Source organism: Herpailurus yagouaroundi, unplaced genomic scaffold (genome assembly GCF_014898765.1).
Source record: "Herpailurus yagouaroundi ecotype Mexico unplaced genomic scaffold, PumYag 221, whole genome shotgun sequence".
Lineage (NCBI taxonomy): Eukaryota > Metazoa > Chordata > Mammalia > Carnivora > Felidae > Herpailurus > Herpailurus yagouaroundi.
The window spans coordinates 8,696,777-8,709,305 of record NW_024412452.1 but is presented as its reverse complement, the minus strand read 5'-3'; the positions used below and the strand labels follow the sequence as shown (position 1 = coordinate 8,709,305).

General features: G+C 42.6%; 1 long non-coding RNA gene across 2 annotated transcripts in view; it reads left to right on the top strand.

The window, feature by feature from the left end:
* LOC121019202 (uncharacterized) overlaps nt 1-12,278 on the top strand; it is a 31,556-nt gene extending 19,278 nt beyond the window's left edge. For both annotated transcript variants that reach the window (XR_005785501.1, XR_005785500.1), the window contains exon 6: nt 12,070-12,278. This is a non-coding gene — a long non-coding RNA (uncharacterized LOC121019202). The remainder of the gene's footprint in view (nt 1-12,069) is intronic.
* The last annotated feature ends 251 nt before the right edge of the window (nt 12,279-12,529 follow it).

The following is a 12,529-nucleotide window of genomic DNA, read 5'->3' as shown; positions in this document are numbered from 1 at the left end:
CCCCCCCATCAACCCTCAGTTTTTTCTCAGTTTTTAAGAGTCTCTTATGCTTTGGCTCTCTCCCTCTCTAACTTTTTTTTTTCCTTCCCCTCCCCCATGGTCTTCTGTCAAGTTTCTCAGGATCCACATAAGAGTGAAAACATATGGTATCTGTCTTTCTCTGTGTGACTTATTTCACTTAGCATCACACTCTCCAGTTCCATCCACGTTGCTACAAAAGGCCATATTTCATTCTTTCTCATTGCCAAGTAGTATTCCATTGTGTATATAAACTACAATTTCTTTATCCATTCATCAGTTGATGGACATTTAGGCTCTTTCCATAATTGGCTATTGTTGAAAGTGCTGCTATAAACATTGGGGCACAAATGCCCCTATGCATCAGCACTCCTGTATCCCTTGGGTAAATTCCTAGCAGTGCTATTGCTGGGTCATAGGGTAGATCTATTTTTAATTTCTTGAGGAACTTCCACACTGCTTTCCAGAGTGGCTGCACCAATTTGCATTCCCACCAACAGTGCAGGAGGGTTCCTGTTTCTCCACATCCTCGCCAGCATCTATAGTCTCCTGATTTGTTCATTTTAGCCACTCTGACTGGTGTGAGGTGGTATCTGAGTGTGGTTTTGATTTGTATTTCCCTGATGAGGAGCGATGTTGAGCATCTTTTCATGTGCCTGTTGGCAATCTGGATGTCTTCTTCTTTTTTTTTTTTTTTTTAACGTTTATTTATTTTTGAGACAGAGAGAGATAGACCATGAACGGGGTGGGTCAGAGAGAGAGGGAGACACAGAATCTGAAACAGGCTCCAGGCTCTGAGCTGTCAGCACAGAGCCTGAAGCGGGGCTCAAACCCACGAACTGCGAGATCGTGACCTGAGCTGAAGTCGGATGCTTAGCTGACTGAGCCACCCAGGCGCCCCATGGATGTCTTCTTTAGAGAAGTGTCTATTCATGTCTTCTTCCCATTTCTTCACTGGATTACTTGTGTTTCAGGTGAGTTCTTTATAGATTTTGGATACGAGCCCTTTGTCTGAGATGTCATTTGCAAATATCTTTTCCCATTCCGTTGGTTGCCTTTTAGTTTTGTTGATTGTTTCCTTTTCAGTACGGAAGCTTTTTATCTTCATGAGGTCCCAATAGTTCATGTTTGCTTTTAATTCCCTTGTCTTTGGGGATGTGTCAAGTAAGAAATTGCTGTGGCTGAGGTCAGAGAGGTTTTTTCCTGCTTTCTGCTGTAGGGTTTTGATGGTTTCCTGTCTCACATTCAGGTCCTTTGTCCATTTTGAGTTTGTTTTTGTGAATGGTGTAAGAAAGTGGTCTAGTTTCATTCTTCTGTATGTTGCTGTCCAGTTCTCCCAGCACCATTTGTTAAAGACACTGTCTTTTTTCCATTGGATATCCTTTCCTGCTTGTCAAAGATTAGTTGGCCATACATTTGTGGGGCCAATTCTGGAGTCTCTATTCTATTCCATTGGTCTATGTGTTTGTTTTTGTGCCAATAAACCATGCTGTCTTGATGATTACAGCTTTGTAATAGAGGCTAACGTCTGGGAGTGTGATGCCTCCCTCTTTGGTCTTCTTTTCAATATTACTTTGGCTATTCGGGGTCTTTTGTGGCTCCATACAAATTTTAGGATTGCTCGTTCTAGCTTCGAGAAGAATGCTGGTGCAATTTTGATTGGGATTGCATTGAATATGTAGATAGCTTTGGGTAGTATTGACATTTTAACAATATTTATTCTTCCAATCCATGAGCACGGAATATTTTTCCATTTCTTTATATCTTCTTCAATTTCCTTCATAAGCTTTCTATAGTTTTCAGCATACAGATCTTTTACATCTTTGGTTAGGTTTATTCCTAGGTATTTTATGATTGCTGGTGCAATTGTGAATGGGATCAGTTTCTTTATTTGTCTTTCAGTTGCTTCATTATTAGTGTATAAGAGTGCAACTGATTTCTGAACATTAATTTTGTATCCTGCAACTTTGCTGAATTGATGTATCAGTTCTAGCAGACTTTTGGTGGAGTCTGTTGGGTTTTCCATGTATAATATCATGTCATCTGCAAAAAGTGAAAGATTGACTTCATCTTTGCCAATTCTGAATCCTTTGATTTCCTTTTGTTGTCTTATTGCTGATGCTAGAACTTCCAATGCTGTGTTAAACAATAGCGGTGAGAGTGGACATCCCTGTCATGTTCTTGATCTCAGGGGGAAAGCTCTAGTTTTTCCCCATTGAGGATGATACTAGCTGTGGGCTTTACATAAATGGTTTTTATGATGTTTAAGTATGTATCTTCTATCCTGACTTTCTCAAGGGTTTTTATTAAGAAAGAATGCTGAATTTTGTCAAATGCTTTTTCTGCATCGATTGACAGGATCATATGGTTCTTTTCTTTTCTTTTATTAATGTGATGTATCACATTGATTGATTTGTGAATCTTGAACCAGCCCTGCAGCCCAGGAATGAATCCCACTTGATCATGGTGAATAATTCTTTTTATATGCTGTTGAATTCGATTTGCTAGTATCTTACTGAGAATTTTTTCATCCATATTCATCAGGGATATTGACCTGTAGTTCTCTTTTTTTTGTTGGGTCTCAGTCTGGTTTAGGAATCAAAGTAATGCTGGCTTCATAGAATGAGTCTGGAAGTTTTCCTTCCCTTTCTGTTTTTTGGAACAGCTTGAGAAGGATAGGTGTTATCTATGCTTTAAATGTCTGGTAGACTTCCCCAGGGAAGCCATCTGGTCCTGGACTCTTATTTGTTGGGAGATTTTTGACAACTGATTCAATTTCTTCACTGGTTATGGGTCTGCTCAAGTTTTCTATTTCTTCCTGTTTGAGTTTTGGAAGTGTGTGGGTGCTTAGGAATTTGTCCATTTCTTCCAGGTTGTCCAGTTTGTTGGCATATAATTTTTCATAGTATTCCCTGATAATTGCTTGTATTTCTGAGGGATTGGTTGTAATAATTCCATTTTCATTCATGATTTTATCCATTTGGGTCATCTCCCTTTTCTTTTTGAGAAGCCTGGCTAGAGGTTTATCAATTTCCTTTATTTTTTCAAAAAACCAACTCTTGGTTTCATTGATCTGCTCTACAGTTTTTTTAGATTCTATATTGTCTATTTCTGCTCTGATATTTATTATTTCTCTTCTTCTGCTGGATTTGGGGTGTCTTTGCTGTTCTGCTTCTACTTCTTTTAGGTGTGCTGTTAGATTTTGTGTTTGGGATTTTTCTTGTTTCTTGAGATAGGCCTGGATTGCAATGTATTTTCCTCTCAGGACTGCTTTTGCTGCATCCCAAAGCATTTGGATTGTTGTATTTTCATCTTCATTTGTTTCCATATATATATATATTTTTTAACGTTTTATTTATTTTTGAGACAGGGAGAGACAGAACATGAACAGAGGAGGGCCAGAGAGAGACACACACAGAATCTGAAACAGGCTCCAGGCTCTGAGCTGTCAGCACAGAGCCTGCTCAGAGCCTGATGCGGGGCTCGAACTCATGGACCGCGAGATCATGACCTGAGCCGAAGTCGGCTGCTTAACCGACTGAGCCACCCACGTGCCCCAATTTCCATATATTTTAAGTTTCTTCTGTAATTGCCTGGTTGAGCCATTCATTCTTTAGTAGAGTGTTCTTTAACCTCCATGCTTTTAGAGGTTTTCCAGACTTTTCCCTGTGGTTGATTTCAAGTTTCATAGCATTGTGGTCTGAAAGTGTGCATGGTATGATCTCAATTCTTTTATACTTATGAAGGGCTGTTTTGTGACCCAGTATGTGATCTATCTTGGAGAAGGTTCCATGTGCACTCAAGAAGAAAGCACTCTGTTGCTTTGGGATGCAGAGTTCTAAATATATCTGTCAAGTCCATCTGATCCAATGTATCATTCAGGGCCCTTGTTTCTTTATTGATTCTGTGTCTGGATGATCCATCCATTGTTGTAAGTGGGGTATTAAAGTCCCCTGCAATTACCACATTCTTATCAATAAGGTTGCTTATGTTTGTGATTAATTGTTTTATATATTTCGGCACATAGACATTTATAATTGTTAGCTCTTCCTGATGGATAGACCCTGTAATTATTATATAATGCCCTTCTTCATCTCTTGTTACAACCTTTAATTTAAAGTCTAGTTCGTCTGATATAAGTATGGCTACTCCAGCTTTCTTTTGACTTCCAGTAGCATGATAGATAGTTCTCCATCCCCTCGCTTTCAATCTGAAGGTGTCCTCAGGTCTAAAATGAGTCTCTTGTAGGCAGTAAATAGATGGGTCTTGTTTTTTTATCCATTCGGATACCCTGTCTTTTGGTTGGAGCATTTAGTCCATTTACATTCAGTGTTATTATAGAAAGATATGGGTTTAGAGTCATTGTGATGTCTGTAGGTTTCATGCTTGTAGTGATGTCTCTGGTACTTTGTGGTCCTTGCAACATTTCACTCACAGAATCCCCTTTAGGATCTCTTGTAGGGCTGGTTTAGTGGTGATGAATTCCTTCAGTTTTTGTTTGTTCGGGAAGACCTTTATCTCTCCTATTCTGAATGACAGACTTACTGGATAAAGGATTCTCGGCTGTATATTTTTTCTGTTGATCACATTGGAAATTTCCTGCCATTCCTTTCTGGCTTGCCAAGTTTCAGTAGATAGGTCTGCCACTAGTCTTATGGGTCTCCATTTGTAAGTTAGAGCCTGTTTATCCCTAGCTGCTTTCAGAATTTTCTTGTTATCCCTGTATTTTGCCAGTTTCACTATGATATGTCATGCAGAAGATCTATTCAAGTTGTGTCTGAAGGGGGTTCTCTGTGCCTCTTGGGTTTCAATGCTTGTTTCCTTCCCCAGATCAGGGAAGTTCTCAGCTATGATTTGTTCAAGTACACCTTCAGCCCCTTCCTCTCTGTCTTCTTCTGGAATTCCTGTAATATGGATATTGTTCCATTTGACTGCATCTCTTAGTTCTCTCATTCCTCCCCTCATACTCCTGGATTTTTTTTCTCTCTCTTTTTCTCAGCTTCCTCCTTTTCCATAATTTTATCTTCTAATTCACCTATTCTCTCCTCTGCCTCTTCAATCCATGCTATGGCCGCCTCCATTTTATTTTGCACCTATTTATAGCATTTTTTTTACTCCTCATGACTATTTCTTAGTCCCTTAATCTCTGTAGTAATAGATTCTCTGCTGTCCTCTCTGCCTTTTTCAAGCCCAGTGATTAATTTTATAACTATTATTCGAAATTCTTGTTCCATTATATTGCTTAAATCGTTTTTGATCAATTCGTTAGCTGTTGCTACTTCCTGGAGTTTCTTTTGAGGAGAATTCTTCCGTTTCGTCATTTTGGGTAGTCCCTGGGGTGGCGCTGAACTGCAGGGCACTGCCCCCTGTGCTGTCTGGAGTAACTTGTGTTGGTGGGCGGGGCTACAGTCAGACCCGATGTCTGCCCCCAGCCCACCGCTGGGGCCACAGTCAGAATGGTGTGTACCTTATCTTCCCCTCTCAGGGGCAGGACTCACTGTGGAGTGGCGTGGCCCCTGTCTGGGCTACTTGCGCACTGCCAGGCTTGTTGCACCTTTAATTTTAAATGGCAATACAGCACCTTATTTATCTATGATGAAAAGGTCACATGGCATAGTTGACTTCCATAGTAGTGAGTATGTGGCTTAAAAATACTTGCCTGAGATTTCCTCAGGTTTGGTTTCCTGAGGGCAGAAGTGTGAGCTCTCAGTGCCTAGCAGAGTTCCCAGCCTGGTAGCATCTCAATATATATTTAATAAACTGAATGAAGGGTAAATAATGAATATAAGTGGAGCAACGGAAAGAGTTCTGAAATGTGACATGGCTCAAGGAGCAGGGGTCTTCTGAGCCCAGAAGTGAGTGTGGGTGTTCTGCTGTGGAGATCAGTCCTTATTCTAAGCCATTTTGGGGGTACTTGCTGAGGTTTGGCATCCTGCTGGTGAAAGACAAAGGCTTAGAAGTGAACAGTCGTAGGCTCTGTGGAGAAACTTCCAGCATGTTTTGAGACAGAGGACATTAGCACCATCTTTGGGGCACCTGAAGTACCATCCTTGAGATTTGGGACAGTGGAGACCCCTCAGTGGCCCTTCCTGAGTAATCCCAGTCCCAAGTCGTAAGGACAAGAATGATGAGGAGTTTTAGTTATCCCTAACAAGAGTATTTATATCACAGTTTCAAAAATATTATCGCCAAAACTTGATGTGTGACTCCAATGGTTGCCCATGAACCTTGCTCAACTTTGGATCCATTATGTAGAACTAAATTCACAATGAAGTTGGTGGGAAACATAAGTGGGGGTAGATTTTATTTGTTATTTATTTTTTCACCTTTCCCATAACAAGTACTATTGAGAGAGATAATCCTCCACAGGTCTCTGGAGCTCCTACATGTCTTACTGGGTCTGCCAGGAATGCAGAGCTCTGACTGCTCTTTGCCCAGATCCTTAATCAAGGTTGAGTTTGCAGTCAGCAGCCTTGAGGGATAAGGTCGTGTCTCACCAGGAAAAAGAACAGGCTTGTTTACTGCTTGCTATAAAAGCAGAGCCCTTACCAAGTTCACTGTTCCCCAGATGCAAAGCAAACACATTGCATGTGCACCACCCGTTTGTCCCATGGTGTCACCCATGTGGGATCTGGGGGCAAAGAGATTTTTGCAAACATGCTCATGCTCATGCTGCTTCCTATCATGAGCAATAAAGTCCTTGCCACCTGGCCAGTGGTCTTGTGTTTTCTACTAGTACCCAAGAAACAGCAATAGGCTAACTTATTTGCTTATAAGTAGGGTAAAATCAAATGCTACTTCCTTCAAGTATGTATTACTTTTGTGATAGCAAACCAGTTGACATTATTATAAAATTAGAAATGATCCTTCTCTAGCAAATTGTTACTTTCCTTCCTTGATTCTCTAGTTAACACTGATTGAGGGGCGCCTGGGTGGCTCAGTCAGTTAAGCATTTGACTTCGGTTCAGGTCATGATCTCACCATTGGTGAGTTCAAGCCGAACACGGGGCTCAGTGCTGACAGCTCAGAGCCTAGAGCCTGATTTGAATTCTATGTCTCCCTCACTCTCTGCCAGTCTCTCTCTCTCTCAAAAATAAATGTTAGGGGCGCCTGGGTGGCGCAGTTGGTTAAGCGTCCGACTTCAGCCAGGTCACGATCTCGTGGTCCGTGAGTTCAAGCCCCGCGTCAGGCTCTGGGCTGATGGCTCAGAGCCTGGAGCCTGTTTCCGATTCTGTGTCTCCCTCTCTCTCTGCCCCTCCCCCGTTCATGCTCTGTCTCTCTCTGTCCCAAAAATAAATAAACGTTGAAAAAAAAATAAATAAATGTTAAAAAAATAATAAATAAAATTGACTGAAATGCATTGATATGTTTCTATAAACAAATACCCAAATACCTAGGACAGAAAATGGGAGCCTAAGTCATTACATTTTATGACTATTGCCTTTCAGATTAGAAAACATATTTCTCAAGCATCTCAGCAAAATTCAGTTTTCTAGTAAAGCTAATTCTGGATAGTCTGGAGCCAATCCCTGCAGCCACTCCTTTCAATAGTTGGCATCTTTTTTTGGGGGGGTTGTTTTTGTTTAATATTTATTTATTTTTTAGAGAGAGAGAGAGAACACACTGGGGTGGGGCTGAGAGAGAGGGAGACACAGAATCTGAAGCAGGTTCTAGGCTCTAAGCTGTCAGCACAGAGCCGACTCAGGGCTTGAACTCATGAACCACAAGATCATGATCTGAGATGAAGTCGGAAGGACTGACACTTAATGGACTGAAGCACCCAGGTGCCCCCATAGCTGGCGTCTTGCAGTGATTTCCCCCATCTAGCTTCCTATATGCCTAAGAGTGGGCAAGGGATTCTGCCCATGCACCGTGCATTCCTCCAAACGCCGCCCCCCACCTTCTTCAGTAGCAGCTAAATCTGCTAATCTCTCTAGATCCAGAGGCTTCAACCTCTCCTCCAAAGTTGTCTCTACCCTTGTCTCCCCGGGGAGAAAGAAGCATGGTCTCCTCAGGGTCCTAAAACCATAAGCTCTGAATTTCCCTAGGGTTGGAAGGAGGGGAGGCCATCTCCCAGCTTTAGACACAGGAAGGAGGCTTGCCTTCCAGTGGGGGTGGGAAAAGGAAGCACTAAGATTAATTAGCTGTATCTCAGCAAGTTACTCTGTAACATCTCTCCTCAGTGTTTTCAATCCCTTGACTCTCATACGCTTTCTAAAAAGTATTAATTTAAAACCGCGGTGGGGCTTGTTTTAAAACCGCGGTGGGGCTCACATCCCAGCCCCTCCTGAGGGGTCTAGTCTCCGTGGTTCCAGTGGCTCTCGCAGCCCCGTCCCTCCCCCGCCCCACTCCCCGCCTCCTCTTTCCTGAGCTCCAGGCCCCATCCCTTCACCCCCCACCGCCAGCTTTCTAGAGGACTTTTCTGCTTGCGTGTGACACAGGCACCCCAAAGGCAATGGTTCAAAAACATATACTGAGCCTGTTCCCCCAAATCAGCTCCCCACCCCCCACCTCAAACCCCTATCAGCACATGATGCCACCATCCACCCAATTGCCCAGGAAGGAGTCAGAGCTTCTCCCATTGCCTGTCAGCGTGGCTTGTTGATTCTTTGTCCTCATTTCTATTGTCACTTCTCATTTACCCTCCGATGCCACCTGAGCCCAGGGCACTGGCATGTCTTGCTGAGATCACTGCCTCTACCTCAATCAAATCATCTCCCTAAACTGCAGCTGCAACCCATTCTCGACTCCGCAGTGACAAAGACCTTTCTCAAGTGCAAACCTGATCTTGTCTTTCTTTCTTGTTTTTTTGTTGCCGGGGGAGACGGTGCTCATCTGGGATATGAAACCCTTGTCATTCTTTTTCTTTAAATCTCTGAACACCCCTCAGTTTCCTCCCAAAGAGGAAGTCATTATGACTTCCAAATCCCTTCATGCCCTGCACCACCTCCCCATCCTCCTCTCCGAACGAGAACTTCTAGCCTTGCTGTGTGGTGCCGTGTCCACCAGAGGGCAGCTTAACCAGCAGTGCTGTGGAGCTCTGCCGCTCTGAGTCTGAGTATGCAGTGTTTTCCCAAGAGCTCAGGCCTATTCCCTGATGTCATACATCTCAGTTTGGTGAGGGAGGCAAATGAAAAAAGAAACGAAGTCCTGAAATAATATCTGTCATTTAATCCAAGTGTTATTAAAATAGGAAACAGGAATAATTAGGGACTCCATCGGGAGAGGGGTCAGGTTTGGTTTGCTATTTCCTAAGATGAAGGACCAAGAGGAGGAACAATCTGAGGGAATATTATAAAGATCTGATGTTGGTAATAAGGATATCTGTAACACATTTTCAAAGTACTGGCTACTGGTTTTAAAATATATTTATATTGCCCAAAGCAGTTACTCAACTTTACAGAAAACTTGTCCAATATAGTGAAGACTCCAGCACTGGCTGTAGTACAGAGCATTCTACATCCATCCATCTCCCAGCTGGAGTCTCCTATTTGTGCATGTGTCAGGGAGGGAAGGATATCCTTCTCTAGTCTTCTGACTTGTCTTTTGAGGTCCTCGGTTATATACATTGTATCTTCAGGGCTCAGCGCAATTCTTTCTGCTGGGAAACTTTCCCAACTGCCCCAGTCTGGACAAAACACATTTCTGATTGCCATGACAACTGAGATGCACGCCTCCACCCCGGCAATCTCCATTCTGTACTGTCATGCTTTTTTCAGAGTAAACTATTTCTCTAGGCCCATCTTTATGACTGGCTCACAGCAGGTGCACAGTATTTACTTGTGACTATGTAAAACATCCAACACATGTGTTGTGTGGCCTTTGACCAGTCATTGCTTTCCTGCAAGCCTCAGGTGTCTCGTCATTTCAGAATTTACACAGCCTACAATATTGTGAGAAGGCTTAATCAACTGTTTTATGCATATTAGTAATAAGAATAGGATTGTTAAGCAAAGGATTATCTGGAATTTCAGAACCTGGTATATTTGCTTGAGGGTTTCTTCTCCAACTTATGTCCTGGGGTATTTGCAGAGAGTACCATTCAATTGTAAAAAGACAAGACTTCTGAAGGGAAGCTCTAGAAACACTGGAGTGGACCTGAACTTCCAGCCTTGCTGTGTGGTGCCATATCCACCAGAGGGCAGTGTAACATCAATGTTGTGGAGCTTTGCTTTTCAGAGCCCTCAGAATGCAGTGTTTTTCAGATAGCTCGCAAGCAAACTTCCCTCCCCCCACCCCTCCCAGCCATTTGGAGGAAAATCTTTATAAAATGTATTACATGATCTTCTAGCCATTATAAGAATATTGTTATCATTGTTTCCTGTGAGTTACTGTCACCATTTTCTGTCATTGGATTAGCTTCATTCGAGGCCATTGCTGCTTTTCGGCCATCATGCAGAAAAACTGTCTAAAGGAAGTAAGAGCTAGCCATAGTCTGTGCATTCATGTTTTAGAAATAAAGTGGATTGCTTTTCCTTTGTAAAGCCAAAATAGACTTATTCCAGAAGATTTAGAAGGAAGAAATGAAAAAGTAGTGAAACCCTCCCCCACCCCCGACCACAAACTCTCACTACTTTTGTCCCCTCTGCCTGTACTTATCAAGAGCCAGAATATTCCAGGTTTTGTGGTGGGCCTCAAAAGTGCAGAGGTAAATACAGTGATGAGCTTGCTTTTAGGGAGTGTGCTGTCCAGTGGGGAAGGCTGACGGACAACAGAGAGATTATTACAATCAAGCATAATGCGGGCTTTAATGCAAATATGCACCAAGTTCTCTGAGAGCATACAGTGGAGGCTAAGTGAGATGAAATTCTTTTTAGAAGAAGGGCCAATCAATGAAGTTGGATTTTGGAAAACCATGTATGATGGGGGGGCAGGTAGAGGAAACAAGAAATCAGCTGACAGAAATACACCTTCCTCTTGAGGAATCCTTAGTGATAGTAATATTCTGGCCTCCCCAAGGGTTTGTACTGTAAGCACACAGCAGAGTGCCTGATACACGGTGGGTGCGCAGGTAAAGTTTGTTAGTATACGAATACGAGCCTCTATGATTTTGCTGGGCTACTGATGTCCCTATAAGTTTTTGTCCCTGTGCTACTAGCCTCTCTCAGGTATTCACGTGGCCTCCTCCTTCACTTCATTCCGTTTTCTGCTCACATTATCCACTTCATTCTCTTACCCTTCAGAGCACTCACTATTGTCTGATGTCATATTACACCTATTGTCTGTGTGCCCCCACAAGAATGTAAGCTCAGGGAGGGCAGGGGCCTTATTTGGCTCACTGGTGGGTCTCTAGTGCCTGTAATAGTTCTTAAAACACAGGAGATGCTTGATAAATATCTTCTGAAAATGTAAAAGGAACGAGTATGAGAGTCATCAACTTTGCTTTTACTTTGTAATTGAAAATGCATAGACAGGGGCGCCTGGGTGGCTCAGGTGGTTAAGCGACCGACTTTGGCTCAAGTCATAATCTCAAGGTTCATGGGTTTAAGCCCCACATCAGGCTCTGTGCTGACAGCTCAGATCCTGGAGCCTGCTTTGGCTTCTGTGTCTCCCTCTTTGCTCCTCCCCAGCTGGCGCTCTGTCTCTCTCTCAAAAATAAATAAACATTAAAGAGATGTTTTAAGAAAAACATATGTATATGCATACTTTTTAAAGCAAACAATGGAGGGCGCCTGGGTGGCACAGTCGGTTAAGCGTCCAACTTCAGCCAGGTCACGATCTCGCGGTCCGTGAGTTCGAGCCCCGCGTCAGGCTCTGGGCTGATGGCTCAGAGCCTGGAGCCTGTTTCAGATTCTGTGTCTCCCTCTCTCTCTGCCCCTCCCCCGTTCATGCTCTGTCTCTCTCTGTCCCAAAAATAAATAAATAAACGTTGAAAAAAAAATTAAAAAAAAAATAAATAAAGCAAACAATGGAGTAAGGTTGCTATAGCATGTTAGGGCATTTACTGGAACATCCAATATTTTATTGGAAAACTGACAAATAAAATAAGAAAAGAAAGAAACCCAGTTGTACCCATTCAGCTCCCATTCTCTTCCTCTTATTTATTCCAAGGAAAGAGAAGAAAATCATCCACGACAAGTAGCAGCTGTCAAATAGGAAGCTTCATGCTCCGGGAAAAGCGAAATCTCCCACCATGCAAACTCATGAACTACAGGTTCAAGTACACTTTTCTTCTGTAGGGAAATTGGAAAGACTGAAATGAGCTCACCCATCAGTGTTACCTCCAGCCTTCCTGGCTTTGTGGTATTCTACAACTCTGAAAGTTATAGAAAATGGATAGTAATACAAGTAATTCTTGTCCATGGAAAACAAATAGGGTTGGGAGGAATGTGAGATCATCCTGTGGCATCTATCTGCGAATTCACTTCAGCACTGCTTATCTGAATATAAGCGTGGACAGTGTTGAGGCTCCTCTGGATGGGTCATATAACATCCTCTTGTTTTCCTCATTAGTTAATGAGCTGCATAGAACATTTCACAAGCGTTTGTTTTATATTTGTATGAGAGTCCG